This window comes from Phacochoerus africanus, chromosome 7 (genome assembly GCF_016906955.1).
Source record: "Phacochoerus africanus isolate WHEZ1 chromosome 7, ROS_Pafr_v1, whole genome shotgun sequence".
NCBI classification, from domain to species: Eukaryota; Metazoa; Chordata; class Mammalia; order Artiodactyla; family Suidae; genus Phacochoerus; species Phacochoerus africanus.
In genome coordinates, this window is record NC_062550.1 from 86,804,780 (window position 1) to 86,822,093 (window position 17,314).

General features: G+C 39.1%; 1 non-coding gene across 1 annotated transcript; it reads right to left on the bottom strand.

Annotated features, from left to right (window-relative positions):
- Nucleotides 1–1,343: 1,343 nt before the first annotated feature.
- On the bottom strand, nucleotides 1,344–1,477 carry LOC125131887 (small nucleolar RNA SNORA11). The gene has a single exon (XR_007136064.1). It is a non-coding gene; the product is annotated as a small nucleolar RNA SNORA11 (small nucleolar RNA).
- Nucleotides 1,478–17,314: the final 15,837 nt, after the last annotated feature.

Below are 17,314 nucleotides of genomic sequence, written 5' to 3' on the forward strand. Positions count from 1 at the left end.
CATTTCTCCAAGGTCATACACCTTGGACCTCAAGTAGTTTTATCTGATTCCAAAGCCCATGATCTTGATATTTTTGCCTTGTTGAACTCAGTGATGTAAGCTCACTCCTCAATTGGTTAGGGTGGGGGTAGAGTTAGGGGGACTTACTTTCAGGCTTCTGAGTGGATACAAAGTGCAAGTCAAAACCTTTGTGTGGCCCTGATCCAGTCTTTTAAAAAAAGCCCAGTGCTCTGCTCAGCAAGGAACCTATAATGAAAGCACTTTAATTGAAAGCTATGATTAGCTGATAACTGGTAACTCCTGCAGTTTGAAATTGCTACCTCTCCCCTTTCCACCAGAGTGATATTCTCTAAAATACTGTATCGTCAGATAAACTTTCAGCTTGCACTGTAGAGTATATTCAAATTATGGGAAAATATTGAATAGATCAGTGGTTTTCAATGGATGGTTCCCAGCAAACAGTATCAACACCACCTGGGTACTTGTAGAAACTGAAATTCTCAGGCCTATCTTAGAACTACGGAATCAGAGATGGTGGTGATGAAGTTCAGGTGATTCCTTTTTTTTAAAAGATTAATTTGTGCTTTTATTTACCAATATAACAAGTGGCTGGCAAACTTTTTGGATCTTACAAATACATTTCACACCACAGAACAACAAACAAACATATGTAATATACATATATATATGTATATGTATAATATATACATATATATATGAAACAAAAGTTTTGCCAAAAATGTTTGCACTGAGTGTTAATTCTTTTTTTTAAAGATTTTATTTTTTAAAATTGGTTTTAGATTTACAATAAAATTGATGGAAGGTTACAGAAATTCCCCATATGTCCTCTCCGCACATGTGCATAGCCATTATCAACATAATTCACTGGAGTGGTCAGTTTTTTTTCTTTTTTAAACTACGTCGACATATCATGATCACCAAAGTCCACAGTTCACTTTAGTGTTCACTTTAATGGAGTAGTGTTGCACATACTCTTGGTTTGGACAGAAGTATGATGGCATATATCCATCATTATAATATCATACAACATATTCTCACTGCTGTAAAACACTTCCATACTCTGTTAGTGTTGATCTCCGCTCTCTCCCAAACTCCTGGCAACCACCGATCTCTTCATTGTTCCCACAGTTTTGCCTTTTCCAGATGGCATATAATTAGAAAAGAGAGGTTCAAAGCCTTTATGTTTATAAGACCACTCATGGCCCCCCTGTGCATGGACTGGACAGGCTCTTAGTGGCAAAATTCCCCGCTGTTGCCACTTTTCTTCCAACAATGAGCACTGTCTCCCTGGTCCCACCCAGCAGCCATGTGTTGGGTAGGACACATGTTGGGTATCTATTCATAGGAAGGTCATGAGTCTTGGCCCCTTTTCACAATAAATGCAGATTCCTCATGGATATGTTGTAGGGTCCAGGTGATTTTTTTTTTTTTTTTTGGCTTTTTAGGGCCACACCCACAGCATATGGAAGTTCCCAGGCTAGGGGTCTAATTGGAGCTGCAGTCTAGTTGGTCTAATTGGAGCTACACCACAGCCACAGCAAAGCCAGATCTGAGCTATGTCTGTGACCTACGCCACAGCTCATGGCAACTTCGGATACTTTACCCACTGAGCGAGGCCAGGGATTGAACCTGAAACCTCATGGTTCCTAGTCATATTCCTTCAGCTGTGCCACTGCAGGAACTTCAAGGGTCCAGGTGGTTCTAATGCATGCTGTAGTTAAGTTGAGAATTACTAGATGATAATGTTAATTAGTAGGAAAAATAAATGACTTATAATTAGCAAGTTAACTGTTATAAATGATCTCCTTTCAAAATGGTTTGAATATTTCCTCTGTTCGTTCACTGGATTTTCTTTGCGTTTTGGACCTTAGCCCTTGCAAGTAATCACAACTTCGTTCAGTGGAGTCTGAATTAATGAAAGTAAAGACTACCTCCTTGAGGACTAAGGTCTAGGCAAACTGAGTGCACCTGTGCATAGGGTCCCACAGATAACAGCTTTAGTATTTACCCCTCTCTACCAGGATATTAATGGGATCCAAATTGAATACTTCAAGTATTTAAAACCTCTCATGTAATGGAAACATTACTAAGCAAGCTTCCTTAATTTTTTATGGAAAATATAAAATTGATGTCTAAAACCAGATAGCTGACGGGCAGTCTGGGGAAATTATTCAATGTTCCTGTTGGGAAAAACAGCAGCTGGACTTAGATCTGAGTGGATTTAACTTCCTCATTAAGGTAGAGGATTGTATAAAGTTGAGGTTTTTACACTTGGCTCTTGCACGTTGAAATTTATTTACAGGAATGTGAGTTTACATTGATTGTATCCTAAAGGCACTAAATGCTTGACTGTAGGCATCACACTTTGTTGGGTACTGTGGAAAGTGAAGGTAGGGTTCTTGATGTCTGTCACTTCCAAGCTATCTGAGGCCATAAGACCGATATTCATGCACTGGTTGAGGAATAGTACGCCGGGAAAGGGTCTGAGTGAATGCAGAGTTTTTGTGCAATAGGAGACATCTAGGGAGAGGGGAGCCCAGCAGACACACTTACTGAATAGTTGAAGTTTGAGGCAGCTATTAAAACTAGAGGTGATCTGAATAGGCAAAGAAGAGAGGAAATATTTTTTCCAGGGAGTGCGATGCATGGAGGAAGAGTATAAGCAAAGCTTGGGAAGGAGTGAAGAAATCTGCTCTTCTGAGGGATGCAAGGATATCCTGGCTGGCAGGGCGGTTGGTACTGAGGTGAAGAAACATAGTGTAACTGGAGTGGCCAGTTTGAAAGACCAGGATGCAGAGTTAGGACTTTGACTAGAACTTCCCTTTGAATCCTTCTGGCCAGGGTCATTTGCTGTATTCTTAATCTGCCTCCACTGTACATGAGACTGTATTTACACAATATGATAAATCATCAAAGGAAGGATAAATGGGTTTCAACTTTATTTAAGAACTCTTGGGAGTTCCCGTCATGGCTCAGCAGAAACAAATCTGGCTAGGATCCATGAGGATGCAGGTTCCATCCCTGGCCTCAATCAGTAGGTTAAGGATCCGGCATTGCCACGAGCTGTGGTGTAGGCTCAGTGAGGCTTGGATCTGGCATTGCTGTGACTGTGGTGTAGGCCAGCAGCTACAGCTCCAATTTGACCCCTAGCCTGGAAACCTCTATATGCCTCAGGTGTGGCCCTAAAAAAGACAAAAGACAAAAAACAAACCAATAAAAAACCCAAAAAAAACCCTAAAAAGTATATTTATATAAATTTATTTCTAGAGAATATTCCTTTTATTTTATTTTTTTAAGGGCTGCACCCATGGCATATGGATGTTCCCAGGCTAGGGGTTGAATCAGAGCTACAACTGCTGACTTATGCCACAGCCTCAGCAATGTGGGATCTGAGCCATGTCTGCTACCTACACCATAGCGCACGGCAATGCCGGATCCTTAACCCACTGAGCAAGGCCAGGGATCAGACCTACTTTCTCATGGATGCCAGTCAGATTCGTTTCCACTGAGCCATGACTGGAACTCCAGAATTTTCCTTTTTAAGAAATCAGCTAAAATAAAATTTTGCCAGTTCCCAGATTAACCTCCCTGCTAACTATTTTCATACATTTATAGCCACACAGCTGAGGTTTTAATGAAGATGATAGTGTTGAAGCAGGATATTTCTAATATTCTAGTCTCATAAAGACTCATAAGATTAGGTAATTAGAAAATTCTCAAATTAGGGCATAGTCACTACCCCTGATGCTTAAAATATTCCACCATCAACACTGGAAAACAGAGTTTTTCAGAAACATATGCTCATGTTTTCTGTCTGTTATTGTTTGTTTTTTTTGCATGCATCCAGGTAATAAACACTTGATTTCTTTTTTTATCTTACCAGTTATGTTGAGATATAATTGACATACATTGCCTGTTTAATACCTACAACATAATGATTTGACTCACATATATTGTGAAATGATTACCATAATTTTAATTAACATCCATCATCTCATAGAAATACAAACAAGAAAAATGTTTTTTCTTTGTGAGAACTCTTAGGATCTACTCTTAATATTTTCAAATATACTTTGCAGCAATGTTACCCATCGTTGTCATGCTGTGCCTTATATCCCTAATCATTGTTTATCTTTTCTTGAGACATAATTAACGTTATATTGGTTCAGGAATACTACGTAGTAATTTGATATTTCTATATATAACGTGTACCTTACTAAACGATAACTACAATATGTCTGCTTTAAGATCTATCATCACAATTAGCTATAAAACATTGTTCTTTTGATGAAAACTTTTCAGTTTTTTAAATATTAATTTCATTTGAAGCAGTTGATTTAAAATGTGCTGATTTCTGCTATACAGCAAAGTGACTTATGCATATATATTTTCTTTTTCATATTCTTTTCCATTTTGGTTTATCACAGAATTTTGAGTATAGTACCCTGTGCTATACAGTAGGACCTTGTTATTTGTCCATTTAATATATAGCAGTTTGCCTCTGCTAATCCAGTCCTTCCCTCACCCACATGCCACCCTTGGCAACCATAAGTCTGTTGTTTTTATTTCATATGTATGTTGATTTGTGGATTTTTTTTTTTGTCTTTTTAGGGCTACACCTGCAGCATATGAAGTTCCTAAGCTAGGGATCAAATTCGAGCAGTAGCTGCTGGCCTAAACCACAGCCACAGCCACACGAGATCCCAGCCGTGACTGTGACCTACACCAGAGCTCACCACAATGCCAAGACCATAACCCACTGAGCGATGCTGGGGATCCAGCCCACATCCTCGTGGATACTAGTCGGGTTCATTACAACTGAGCCACGACGGGAACTCCTTGTGTCGTATTTGAGATTCCATATATAAGTGATGTGTGTTTGTCGTTCTCTTTGCTGACTTACTTCACTTAGTATGATAATCTATAGGTCCATCTATATTGCTGCAAATGGCATTATTTCATTCTTTTGAATGGCTAATATCCCATACATATCACATACATATCACACACATACATATCACATCTTTATCCATTCATTTGTCAATGGATGTTTTGATTGTTCCCATGTTTTGACTATTGTAAATAATGCTGCTGTGAACAAGGGGTACATGTATCTTTTCAAATTGTCGTTTTGTCTGGGTATACATCCAGGAGTGGGATTGCTGGATCATATGGCACCTCTGTTTTTAGTTTTCTAAGGACACTCCATACTGTTTTCCGTAGTGGTTGTACCAATTTATATTCCTACAACAGTGCAGGAAAGTTCCCTTTTCTCCACACCCTCTCCAGCATTTTTTATTTATAGACTTTTTTTAAAAATGTTGGTTAGTCTGACTGGTGTGAGATGTTACTTCACTGTAGTTTTGATTTGCATTTCTTTAATAATTAGCAATGATCATCTTTTCTTGTGACATTGATCATCTGTGTGTCTTCTTTGGAGAAATGTCTATTTAGGTCTTTTGTCCATTTTTCAATTGGGTTTTTGTTGTTGTCGTTGTTGTTAGTGAATTGTATGCACTGTTTGTATGTTTTGGAAATTAATCCTTGGTCAGTTGCATCATCTGCAAATATTTTCTCCTAGTCCCAGAAGGTTCAGTAGGTTGTCTTTTCATTTTGTTTATGGTTTCCTTTGCTGGGCAAAAGCTTATAAGTTTGATTAGGTTCCATTTGCTTATTTTTAATTTTATTTCTATTGCCTTGGGAGACTGACCTAAGAAAACATTGGCATGATTTATGCCAGAATTTTTTAATTGTAATTTTTTTATTAAAGTATGGTTGATTTACAATGTTGTGCCAGTTTCTGCTGTACAGCAAAGTGACCCCGTCATACATAAATATACACTCTTTTTCTCATATTATATCCTATCATATTCTATCCCAAGAGATTGGATATAGTTCGCTGTGCTATACAGTAGGATCTCATTGCTTATCCATTCCAAATGTAATAATTTGCATCTACTAAACCCAAACTCCCAGTCCATCCCACTCCCGCTCTCCTCCCCCTTGGGAGCTACAAGTCTGATCTCTATTTCTCTGAATCCATTTCTAATTTGTAGATAGGTTCATTCTTGCCATATTTTATTTTAAAATTAAAAAAATTTTTTTATTTCCCCAATACAATTTTTTTTTTCTGCTGTACAGCATGGTGACCTAGTTACACATACATGTATACCTTCTTTTTTCTCACATTATCATGCTCCATCATAAGTGACTAGACATAGTTCCCGGTGCTACACAGCAGGATCTCATTGCTAATCCATTCCCATGCCATATTTTAGATTCCACATATAAGTGAGATCATATGGTATTTTCTCTTCCTTCCCTTCCTTCTCTCCCTCCCTCCTTCCCATGGAAGTTCCAAGGCTAGGGGTTGAATTGGAGCTACATCTGCTGTTCTATGCTACAGTCACAGCAATGTGGGATCAGAGATGCATCTGCAGCCTACACCACAGCTCATGGCAATGCCAATCCTTAACCTGCTGAGCAAGGTCAAGGATCTAGGAGTTCCTGTCATGGCACAGCGGAAATGAATCTGACTAGGATCCATGAGGTTGTGGATTTGATTCCTGGCCTCGCTCAGTGGGTTGGGGATCCAGTGTTGCTGTGAGCTGTGGTGTGGGTTGAAGACGGGGCTCAGATCTGGCGTTGCTGTGGCTCTGGCATAGGCTGGCAGCAACAGCTTCAATTGGACCCCTAGCCTAGGAACCTCCATATGCCATGGGTGCAGCCCTCAAAAGACAAAAAAAGACAAAAGAAAAGGATCTAACCCACATCCTCATGGATACTAGTCAGGTTCTTAACCCACTGAACCACATCAGGAACTCCCTATCTTTCTCTTTCTGACTTAACTTCACTTAGTGTGATGATCTCTAGCTGGATCCATGTTGCTGTGAATGGCATTATTTTGTTCTTTTTTATGGCTGAGTAGTATTCCATTGCATATATGTACCACATTTTTATCCATTCATCTGTCAAGGGACATTTAGATTGTGTCTATGTCTTGACTATTATTCATTGAACTGTGCTGCAATGTACATAGGAGTACATGTATCTTTTTGAATTACAGTTTTGTTTGGATGTATGCCCAGGAATTAAATTGTTGGATCAAACTATAGTTTTATATTTAGTTTCTGAGGAACCTCCCCACTGTTTTCCATAGTGGTTGTATTAATTTACATTCCTACCAACAGTGTAGGAAGGTTCCCCTTTATCCATACCCTCCCCAGCATCTGTTATTTTTAGACTTATTAATGATAGCCATTCTGACCTGTGTGAAGTGGTACCTTGTTGTAGTTTTGATTTGCTTTTCTCTAATAATTAGTGATGTTTAGCATCTTTTCATGTGCCTATGGGCCATCTGTATGGCTTCTTTGGAGAAATGTCTATCTAGGTATTCTGACCATTTTCCCATTGGGTTGTCTTTTTATTGTTGAGTTGTATAAGTTGTTTGTATATTTTACAGATTAATCCCTTGTTGGTTGCATATTTTGTAACTATTTTCTCCTATTCTGTAGGTTGTGTTTTCATTTATTTTTAATGATTTTCTTTGCTATCCAAAAGCTTGTAAGTTTGATTAGTAAGTCCCATTGTTTATAGTTGTTTTTATTTCTATTATCTGGGGACTGACCTAATAAAACATTTGTCCAGTTTATTTTAGAGAATGTTTTACTTATCATCTATTCTAGGGGTTTTATGGTGTCCTGTCTTATGCTCAAGACTTTAGGCCATTTTGAGTTTATTTTTGTGTATGGTGTGAGAGTGTGTTCTAGTTTCATTGATTTATATGCAGCTGTCCAATTTTCCCAGCACCATTGCTAAAGAGACTGTCTTTTTCACATTTTATATTCTTGCCTCCTTTGTTGAAGATTAATTGACCATAATTTCCAGGCTCTCTATTCTGTTCCATTGATCCATATGTCTGTTTTGTACTGGTATCACACTTTCTGGATTATTGTAGCTTTGTAATATTGTCTGAAGTCTGAGAGAATTATACCTACTGCTTGTCTCCACCCCAACCCCCCACCTCAGGATTGCTTTGGCAATTCTGGTCTTTTTAGTTTCATATAAATTTTTGGATTTTTTTTTCTAGTTCTGTCATGGGTAATTTCTTAGAGATGGCATTAAATGTATAGATTGCTTTGGGTAGTATGGCCATTTTAACAATATTAATTCTTTTGATCCAGGAACATGGGTTATCGTTCCATTTCTTTGAACCCTCTTTAATTCCCTTTACTAATGTTTTATAGTTCTCAGAGTACAAGTCTTTCACTTCCTTGGTCAGGTTTATTCCTAAGTATTTAACTCTTTGTAGTCCATTTTTTTCCCCTGCTTTTTAAGGCTACACCTGTGGCATATGGAGAATCCCAGGTTAGGTGTCAAATCGGAGCTACAGCTGCTGGCCTACACCATAGCCACAGCAACACAGGATCCCAGCCATGACTGCAATCTATACCAGAGTTCACAGCAACATCAGATCCTTCACCCACTAAGCGAGGCCAGGGATCAAATTGGCAACCTCATGGTTCCTAGTCGGATTCGTTTCCACTGCACCATGATAGGAACTCCCATGGTGCAATTTTAAAAGGCATTGTTTTTTTTAAAAAATAATCCTTTTCTAATATATTTTATTGTTAGTATATGGAAATGCAACCAGTTTCTGAATGTTAATCTTATATTCTGCTACCTTGCTAAATTAATTGATCAGATTGAGTAGTTTTTGTGTGGAGTCCTTAGGGTTTTCTGTATATAATATCATGTCATCTACATAGAGTGACAATTTTACTTTTCTTCCAATTTGGATAGCTTTTATTTCTTTTGTTTGTCTGATTGCTGTGGCTAGGACTTCCAATACTATGTTGAATAAAAGTGGACATCTTTGTCTTGTTCCAGATTTTAGTGGGAAATCTTTCAGCTTTTCTCTGTTGAGTGTTATATTAGCTGTGGGTTTGTCATACATGGCTTTTATGATGTTAAGATATTTTCTCTCTAAACCCACTTTGGTAAGAGTTTTTAATCATGAATAATCATGAATGGATGTTGGATTTTGTCAAATGCTTTTTTATGTCATCTATTGAGATGATCATGTAGTTTTTGGCTTTTGTTAATGTCATGTATTACATTCATTGATTTGCATATGTAGAACCATACTTGTGAACTTGGGATGAATCCCACTTGATCATGGTAAATGATCTTTTTTATGTGTTGTATGTAGTTTGATAAAATTTTATTGAGAATTTTTGCATCTATATTCATCAAAGATAAAATTGGCCTATGATTTCCTTTTTGTGGTAGTATCTTTGGTTTTTGGTATTAGGGTGATGGTGGCTTCGTAGAATGTCTATTTAGTTTTACCTCTTCCCTTCCAATTATGATGCTTTTTTTTTTCTTGTCTAATTGGTATGTCTAGGACTTCCTTTACTATGTTTAATAGGAGTTGTGATAGTGGACATCATTGTCTTTTCCTGATCTTAAAGGAAAAGCTTTTAACCTCTTATTAAATATGTTGTTAGCTGTGGCCTTTTCATATGTGGTCTCTATTATGTTGAGGCACATTCCTTCTGTGCCCAAGTTGTTAAGAACTTACATAATGAATGGACATTGAATTTTGTCAAAGGCCTTTTCTGCACTTATTGAAATGATCATGTACTTTTTCTTTCTTTATATTCATATGAGGTATCCTATTTATTGATCCATGTATGTGGAACCATCCTTGCATCCCAAGGATAAATCCAATTTGATCATGGTGAATGATGCTGTTCATGTGCTGCTCAATTTGGTTTGCTATAATTTTATTAAGGATTTTTGCATCTATATTCACTGGGGACATTGGCTTGTAGTTTTATTTTTTGTAGTGTCCCTTTCTGGCTTTGATATCAGGGGAATGTTGGTTTCATAAAATGAGTTTGGGGGTGAATTCTTTTCTAAATGTTTGGTAAAATTCACCAGTAAGGCCATCTGGTCCTGGGGTTTTCTTCATCAGGAAATTCTTGATTATTGATTCAATCTCTTACTAGTAATTGGTCTATTCAGATTTTCTGTTTTCCTGACTCAGTCTCGGTAGGTTGTATTATGTTTATAGGAATTTTTCCATTTTTCTAGGTTGTCCAACTTATTGCCATTAGTTGTTCATCATAGCCTCCTACGATCTTTTGTATTTTTGTAGTATCGATTGCAATGCCTCCTTTTTAATTTGTAATTTCATTAATTTGGTTCCTCCCCATTTTTCCTTTGGTTAATCTAACTAAAACTTTCTCAGTGTTGTTTGTCTTTTCAAAGAAACAACTCTTAGTTTACCTTTTCTATTGTTTTCCTGTTCTCTATTTTATTTATTTCTGCTCTAACTTCTTCTGCTAGTTTTGGGCTCAGCTTGGTCCTCACTTTCTAGTTCGTTTAGGTGTACAGTTAGATTGTTTTGAAATCATTCTTGTTTATTAACATAAGCATCTATTGCTGTGAACTTTCCTCTAGAACAGCTTTTGCTGCATTCTGTAAATTTTGTTGTGTTTTGTTTCCATTTTTGCTTCAAGAGATTTTATTACTTTCCTTTTAATTTCTTACTTAATGTATTGGTTGTTGAGGATAGTGTTGTAATTTTTCAGTTTCTTCTTACTGATTCCTATTTTTATCCCATTGTGATCAGAGAAGATACTTGGTATGATTTCAATTTCCTAGATCTTGGAAAGATTTGTTTTGTGAAATAACATATGGTTTATCCTAGAAAGTGTTCTATATGTGCTTGTGAAAAATGTGTTTTCTGCTGTTGTCAAACAGAATGTTCTATATATGGCTGTTAGGTTCATTTGGTCTATAGTATTGTTCAAACCTGTTTCCTTATTGATTCTGTCTGGATGATTGATCTTGTTGAGAGTGGCTATTAAAGTGCCCAACTATTATTATATTTCTTTTTATTTATTTCTCCTTTTAGTTGTATTAGTTTTTGGCTTGTATTTTTTAGGTGCCCTGATATTAGATGCAAATATTTACTTTGTTATATCTTCTTATTAAGTTGACCCCTTTATCATTATATAGCTCTCCCTGCTTGCCCTTTTTTTTTTTTTTAACATTTGCTGAAAGATCTATTTCCACCCTTCTCACTCTATGGGTGTCTTTAAGGCTAAATGAATCTCATATTGTTGGATTTTTGTTGTTGTTGTAGTTTATCCATTTAGTCATTATATGTCTTTTGATTGGAGAATTCAGTCAGTTTGTATTTAGAGTAAATATTTGTAGGCATTTCTTGCTATTGCCAGTTTGTTAATTATTTTATGGAGGTTTTGCAGATCCACTTTCCCCTGTTTCTTACTGCTGTCTTCTTTTGTGTGTTTTGATTTTTTTTTTTTGCTATCATGCTTTATTTCTTTATCACAGTGTGTGTGTGTGAGACATTAGTACAGATTCTTCCCTTGTGGTTACCGTTAGGCTTACATATAATACCTTAAAATTTTAAAACCCTGTTTTAAACTAATAATGATTTAACTTTGATGGCATTTCTAAATTTTACATTTTTTACTTTATTCCCCACATTTTAGGTTATTGGTTACAATTTACATATTTTTATAGTGTATCCATTAACAGATTATTGTAGTTATGGGTTTTTTTTCTTACTACATTTAAAAAAATTTTTAGAGTTGTAAATGCATCATGAACCACCATTGCCATATTATGGGATCTTTCTTTGACTATATATTTAACATTTCCAGTGAGTTTTATGCTACCCTCATGTGTTTTTATGATGTTAATTAGTGTCCTTTTACTTCATACAAAGAACTTCCTTTAGGATTTCTTGTAAGGCAGGTCAAATGGTAATGAGCTTTCTCAGCATTTGTTTGTTTGGGAAAGTCTTCTGTCTATTTCTGAAGGACAACTCTGCCAGGTGTAGAATTCTTGGTTGACATTTTTTTTCTTTCAATATTTTTAATATATCATTCTATTCTCTCCTAGCATGCAAAGTTTATGGTGAGAAATCTGTCAATAGTCTTATGGGAGCTCTCTTGTATGTAGTTCCACTCTTTTTTCTCACTGCTTTCAAAATTCTTAGTCTTTCATGTTGACAATTTAATTATAATGTGTCTTGGTGTAGCCCTACTTGGGTTCACCTGTTTGGGGATTTTGAGCCACATGAATCTGGATGTCCATTTCTTTTCCCCAGTTGGAGAGGTTTTTAGCCATTATTGCTTTAAATATGCCTTCTGTACTTTTTTCTGTCTCTTCTTCTGAAATTCCCATAATGCAAATAGTGTTTCTTTTCATTGTGTTCTGTAAACCACATATTCTTTCTTCACTCCTTTTCATTCCTTTCTCTATTTGCTCTTCTGACTGGATAATTTCAAATGTCCTGTCCTCTAGGACATTGATTCCTTCTTCTGCACTGTCTCTTTTTAGGGCCACACCCACAGCATTTGGAAGTTCCCAGGCTAGGGGTCGAATTGGAGCTACAGCTGCTGGCCTGCACCACAGCTACAGCCACACAGGATCTGAGCCATATCTGCAGCCTCCACCATAGCTCATGTTAATGCCTAATCCTTAACCCACTGAGTGAGGCCAGGGATCAAACCTACATCCTCATGGGTCCTCTTTGGTTTTGTTGCTGCTGAGCCATGATGGGAAATCTAGTAGTGTCATGTTTACATATTTACCTGATTGTTTTTTTTTCTGTCTTTTTGCCTTTTCTAGGGCCAGTTCCCACAGCATATGGAGGTTCCCAGGCTAAGGGTCTAATTGGAGCTGTAGCTGCTGGCCTATGCCAGAGCTATAGCAACACGGGATCTGAGCCAAGTCTGCAACCTGCACCACAGCTCACAGCAACTCTGGTTTTGCCACTGAGCAAGGCCAGGGATCAAACCCGCAATCTCATGGTTCCTAGTTGGATTTGTTAACCACTGTGCCATGACGGGAACTCTGATTTTTGATTCTTTATGTTGATATCTGCAGTTACCAAGTCCACACTTTACAGGTTCACTTTGGCAGAGATAGTTCTTTAGCAGTCAGCTCAATTTGGATTTTTGAGTATGTCTGCCAGTAACATCTTTAGGCAGGTGCGGTTTGCTATTAGGGTGTATTTTCAGGTGACTCCACTACTCAAACTGTGGTCTAGAGTGGATACCACTGACCCAAAACAGTTGGAGAGGACTTACGGCACTCTTCCCTGCCTAAGTGAGGCTGTAGGATGAGCTCTCTGGTTGCCCGAGTTCTCTGATCAGGCTTCCTATGTAGTTGGAACTGGGTACCATACTCAGCAGTTGATGAAACTATGAACTAGCTTCCCTGCCTTGGCATGGCAGCAGGTCATGCTCTAGTGCCTGCACATCTCATTTGGGGATCTGAATCAGACAAGCTTTTTCTCTGCAGATGGAGAAAGCCAGGGGCTGTGTTCTCTATTCCTACGCCACTGTAAGCAAGGCCATTGGGTGGGCTGCATAGCTTCCAGTGTGCTCTAATTAATTTCCTGGTTGGAAAGGCTGATTGCTGATTGAACAATGGGTGAGCAACAAAATAGTTTTCCTTCCCAGGCAGAGAAAATAGGCTCCAAGACTGGCAAGTCTCTTTGTGGTCTTGACTCAAGTCAAACCATGCCCTAAGTTCCCTAACCAAATAGGGCCACTGGCTTTGCTTTGCAGTTGGTCATTACTGCCTGCCATACTTTCTATTTGAGTGTTGCTGAGCTATGCAGTTTCCAGGTATGTGGCCAGGCTTTCTGGTAAGGAACTATAGCCAGCAGTGGTTAAGGTGATGATTAAACTCCTTTGCCTGGGTGAAATGGGAAGGCATAGCTCCAAGCCGCTCCTCTAAGTTGTTCCTAATCAAATTTTCTGGTCACGAGGGGCTAGGAGCTATACTCACTAGTGGGTGAGGCTATGAATTAGTTCCCCTGCCTGAGTAGAGCCCAGGACACCTCCAAGCCTGGCAAGGCTCTTTGTGGTCTTGATTCAATCTGACCCACCCTCCAAGTTCCCTGGCCCTACGGTCACATAGGTTTGCTCTGTAGATTATCATCTCAGCCTGCCATACCCTGCTCAAGGATTGCTGAGCTATGTAGTTTCCAAGTTTTTCTGGTTAGGGGGTGCTAGGAACTATACTCAGTAGTGGGCTGGGCTGTTACTCAGCTTCCTTCCTGGATGGGACAGATCAAGATCCAGCACTAGAAAGGATCTTTGTTTGAGGACCTGAGTCAGGCAGACCTGCATCCCACTAAGTTCCCTGGTCTTGGCTCTGCAGATGAGCAAAGCCTCTCATTTGGACTACTCATTGAGCTCTACAGGTAAGAGTTTGGTCTGCCAAGATCCAAGTGCTAGTTGTTGCAAGCACCTCTTCCTTTCTCCATCACACATTACCAGTGGTCAAGACTTTCTTATAATTGTGGGGTGAGATGAAAGTGGGGGCTCCCATGGAGTGACCCACAACAATGTGGGGGCTAGATGTGTACCCTGGCCTCTCATGTTCCAATAGAGGAATCCTAGTTAGAGGAGAACCTCTCAATGTGGTGGTGTGCTGGCCTGGAGGAAGGGTATATGATCAGCATGTAGCCATTCCTCTTACCTTCTAATGCTGTATGTTTTGGTCTCTGGTGCAGAGGGACACTTCAGCCTCCCCTTGTTGTCAAGATTTGGCCTTTGTCCACCAGTGCCAAATAGAAACACAGAGACAGAATTTTAGGTGAAGGAGAAGTGAATAGCTTTTATATTTTTTCCAGGCATAGGAGGCCACAGTAGGCTACTGCTCTAAAGACTATGCCCTCCTTTGGGAGAGAATAGGAGGAGATTTTATAGTGTGGGAGTAGAAAAATAGAAAAGGGCCAAAGGTAAGGGTTAGGGTAGATGCTAGTTTGCATCTTCTTCAAAGCTGGTGTTTAGTGGCCCCAGGACTGGTCCTGGTGATCCTTGAGATACAGTGTAGGACTTTCTGGAATGAAGAATTTTTCATCAAGTAGTTAACATCTTCAATTATTGGGGGTTTTAGTTCTGCAGAATAACTCAAAGGTATTTTTAGTGTGTATCCTGTGAGAGGGAACCAGGAACCTACCCCAAGTCTGCACTATTGTTTCTTGACTGCTGCTCCCTTGTCTCTGCACTCCCTCCCTTCCTTGATTAACAACTGTTTGAACCTACCCTTTGGAACTCAGGGAAGGTCATGGAGATGGAATGAAGCCTATTTCCTAAAAACAAGAAATATGGGACACAAAGACTTTTGTGCCCAGGAGTCCCTGAGGGTCCTGCTTGGTTTCACCCTGAAACAGGTTTTCAGGGTTCTAGGGTTTTTTCCATGAGTCTTGTCCACAAATAGTTGTCAGTTTTCCTCCTGGGATTGGAAGGGAAGTCAGGAACTACCTTTGTTGCTATTTTGGTGATGTCACTTCCAACACTTGATTTCTTACAAATACACTCAGAAATTCCCCTCTACAAGCTTCTTTGCCTTTCTTCCTCTGCAAACCTAAAAATATCTTAAGATGTACCTTGTACCAAAAATAGGGAGGATGAATAAGTGTATTCATTATGCTGGAAGGAAGAGATGAAGGAAGGAAAGGAGGGAGTATTGAAAAGAAGTATATGCTAGAAATGTATTAGGAATTGTGACTGCCAGAGGCACTTAAAATAGCAAAGGTAGAATTCCATGGGCAAAAACACTTCTGGCTATAGAGTTGTTCATACCAGGTAGAAAGTGGTACTTAAATGTTTACTTCCTTATCCTGACCAGTGCATTGGGTGATCTTCTACCTAGCTCTCAAAGTTCATGGCCCATTCCAAACCCAAGGAGGACTATACATCCCTTTCCCTACCCCTGCCCCTCTCCCCCCCAAAAGGAGTAGGAGAGAAGCTATTGACTTGTCAAATCCAAGAACCTCTTGGGCCATGATGCTTGGGGTAGAACTTCAGGCATAATGAGCTAAAGTCACAAAAAAGCTACTGACTGCTGGGACAGTAGAGCTGGTTGTTTTTTGGGAGCATCACTTTGTATTTCATCTATTGAGACTTTGCATGTAAATTCCTCTTACTAGAGCTGGTGTGAAAGACTTGACAGACTTATTGGGGCCATGATTGAAAATAGAGCTCTGCTAATGGCATCTTGTCTTCAGCTCCCATAAAATACATCTCCTTAGGTTTTGCCAGGGTTAGTACAGTTGACCTTTGAACAATGCAGAGTTATAGGTGCCAATCCTCATGGCAGTCAGAAATCTGCATATAACTTTTTTGTTTTTTTGTCTTTTTAGGGCCACACCCGCAGCATATGGAGGTTCCCAGGCTAGGGGTCCAACTGGAGCTGTAGCCGCCAGGCTACACCACAGCCACCGCAATGCAGGATCCAAGCCAGGTCTGTAACCTACACCACAGCTCACAGCAACACCGGATCCTTAACCTACTGAGCGAGGTCAGGGATCAAACCTGTGTCCTCATGGATGTTATTCAAGTTTGCTAACTGCTAAGCCACGATGGGAACTCCACATATAACTTTATAGTTGGCCCCCCATGTCCATGGTTCATGGATTCAACCAAGTGCAGGTCCTGTAGTACTGTAGTACGTATTTATTGGGAAAATAAAAACTTGCTTATAAAGGACTCTTGCAGTTTAAATCTGTGGGTTAACTGTATTTCACTCCCAGGAATGGCAGGTCAGAAAGAGTACTGTAGGATGGAACTATGAAACAGCTGAAGATGTAGCCTGCCCAAAGCCACTCTGACCAATTCTTCTCATATAAGGGAATATCTAAGGTCTTTGGGAATCCATCAGCATGTGAACCCATGGCCAAAATGAAACAGAGTTTGATGAATGAGATAATGGGAGCACTCCCCTTTTCCCGACTGACTGGCATAGGCAAGGTGATGACATAATTCAAGGGCAAGTTCTACAGTCTCTGGAAGAAGAGTAATTACAACTTTCCAATAATAGGCATTGCTTAGAAACACTCTCCCCTTTTGCTCCTCCAACCCCTGTCCTTTCCCAACCTGGACAGTCCCTTTGCTAGGATTAGCAGAGCTTACTAGCAGGCAAGGGAATCAAGAGCATCACAAGTATCATTGGTTGTAACTCATATTTCCTCAGCAGAGTGCACCAGGGGCATCTTCCAACTATGGTGAGTGACTTCTACTTAGCTTGGTACCCAAAGAAGGTAGCATGGAAGCAACATGGAAAAGATGGGTTAGGAAAAAAAAATGTAAAAAATGTAGTCTCTCTGAAGGATGAAGTGATTTCTTAGGAATGTTTGGGAATGACAGACTTTCCTTAAAGATAGTACTCTAAGATTCCTCTTATTCTATGAGAAGAAAATACAACAGAATTTCAGAAGACCCGGCTAAAAATA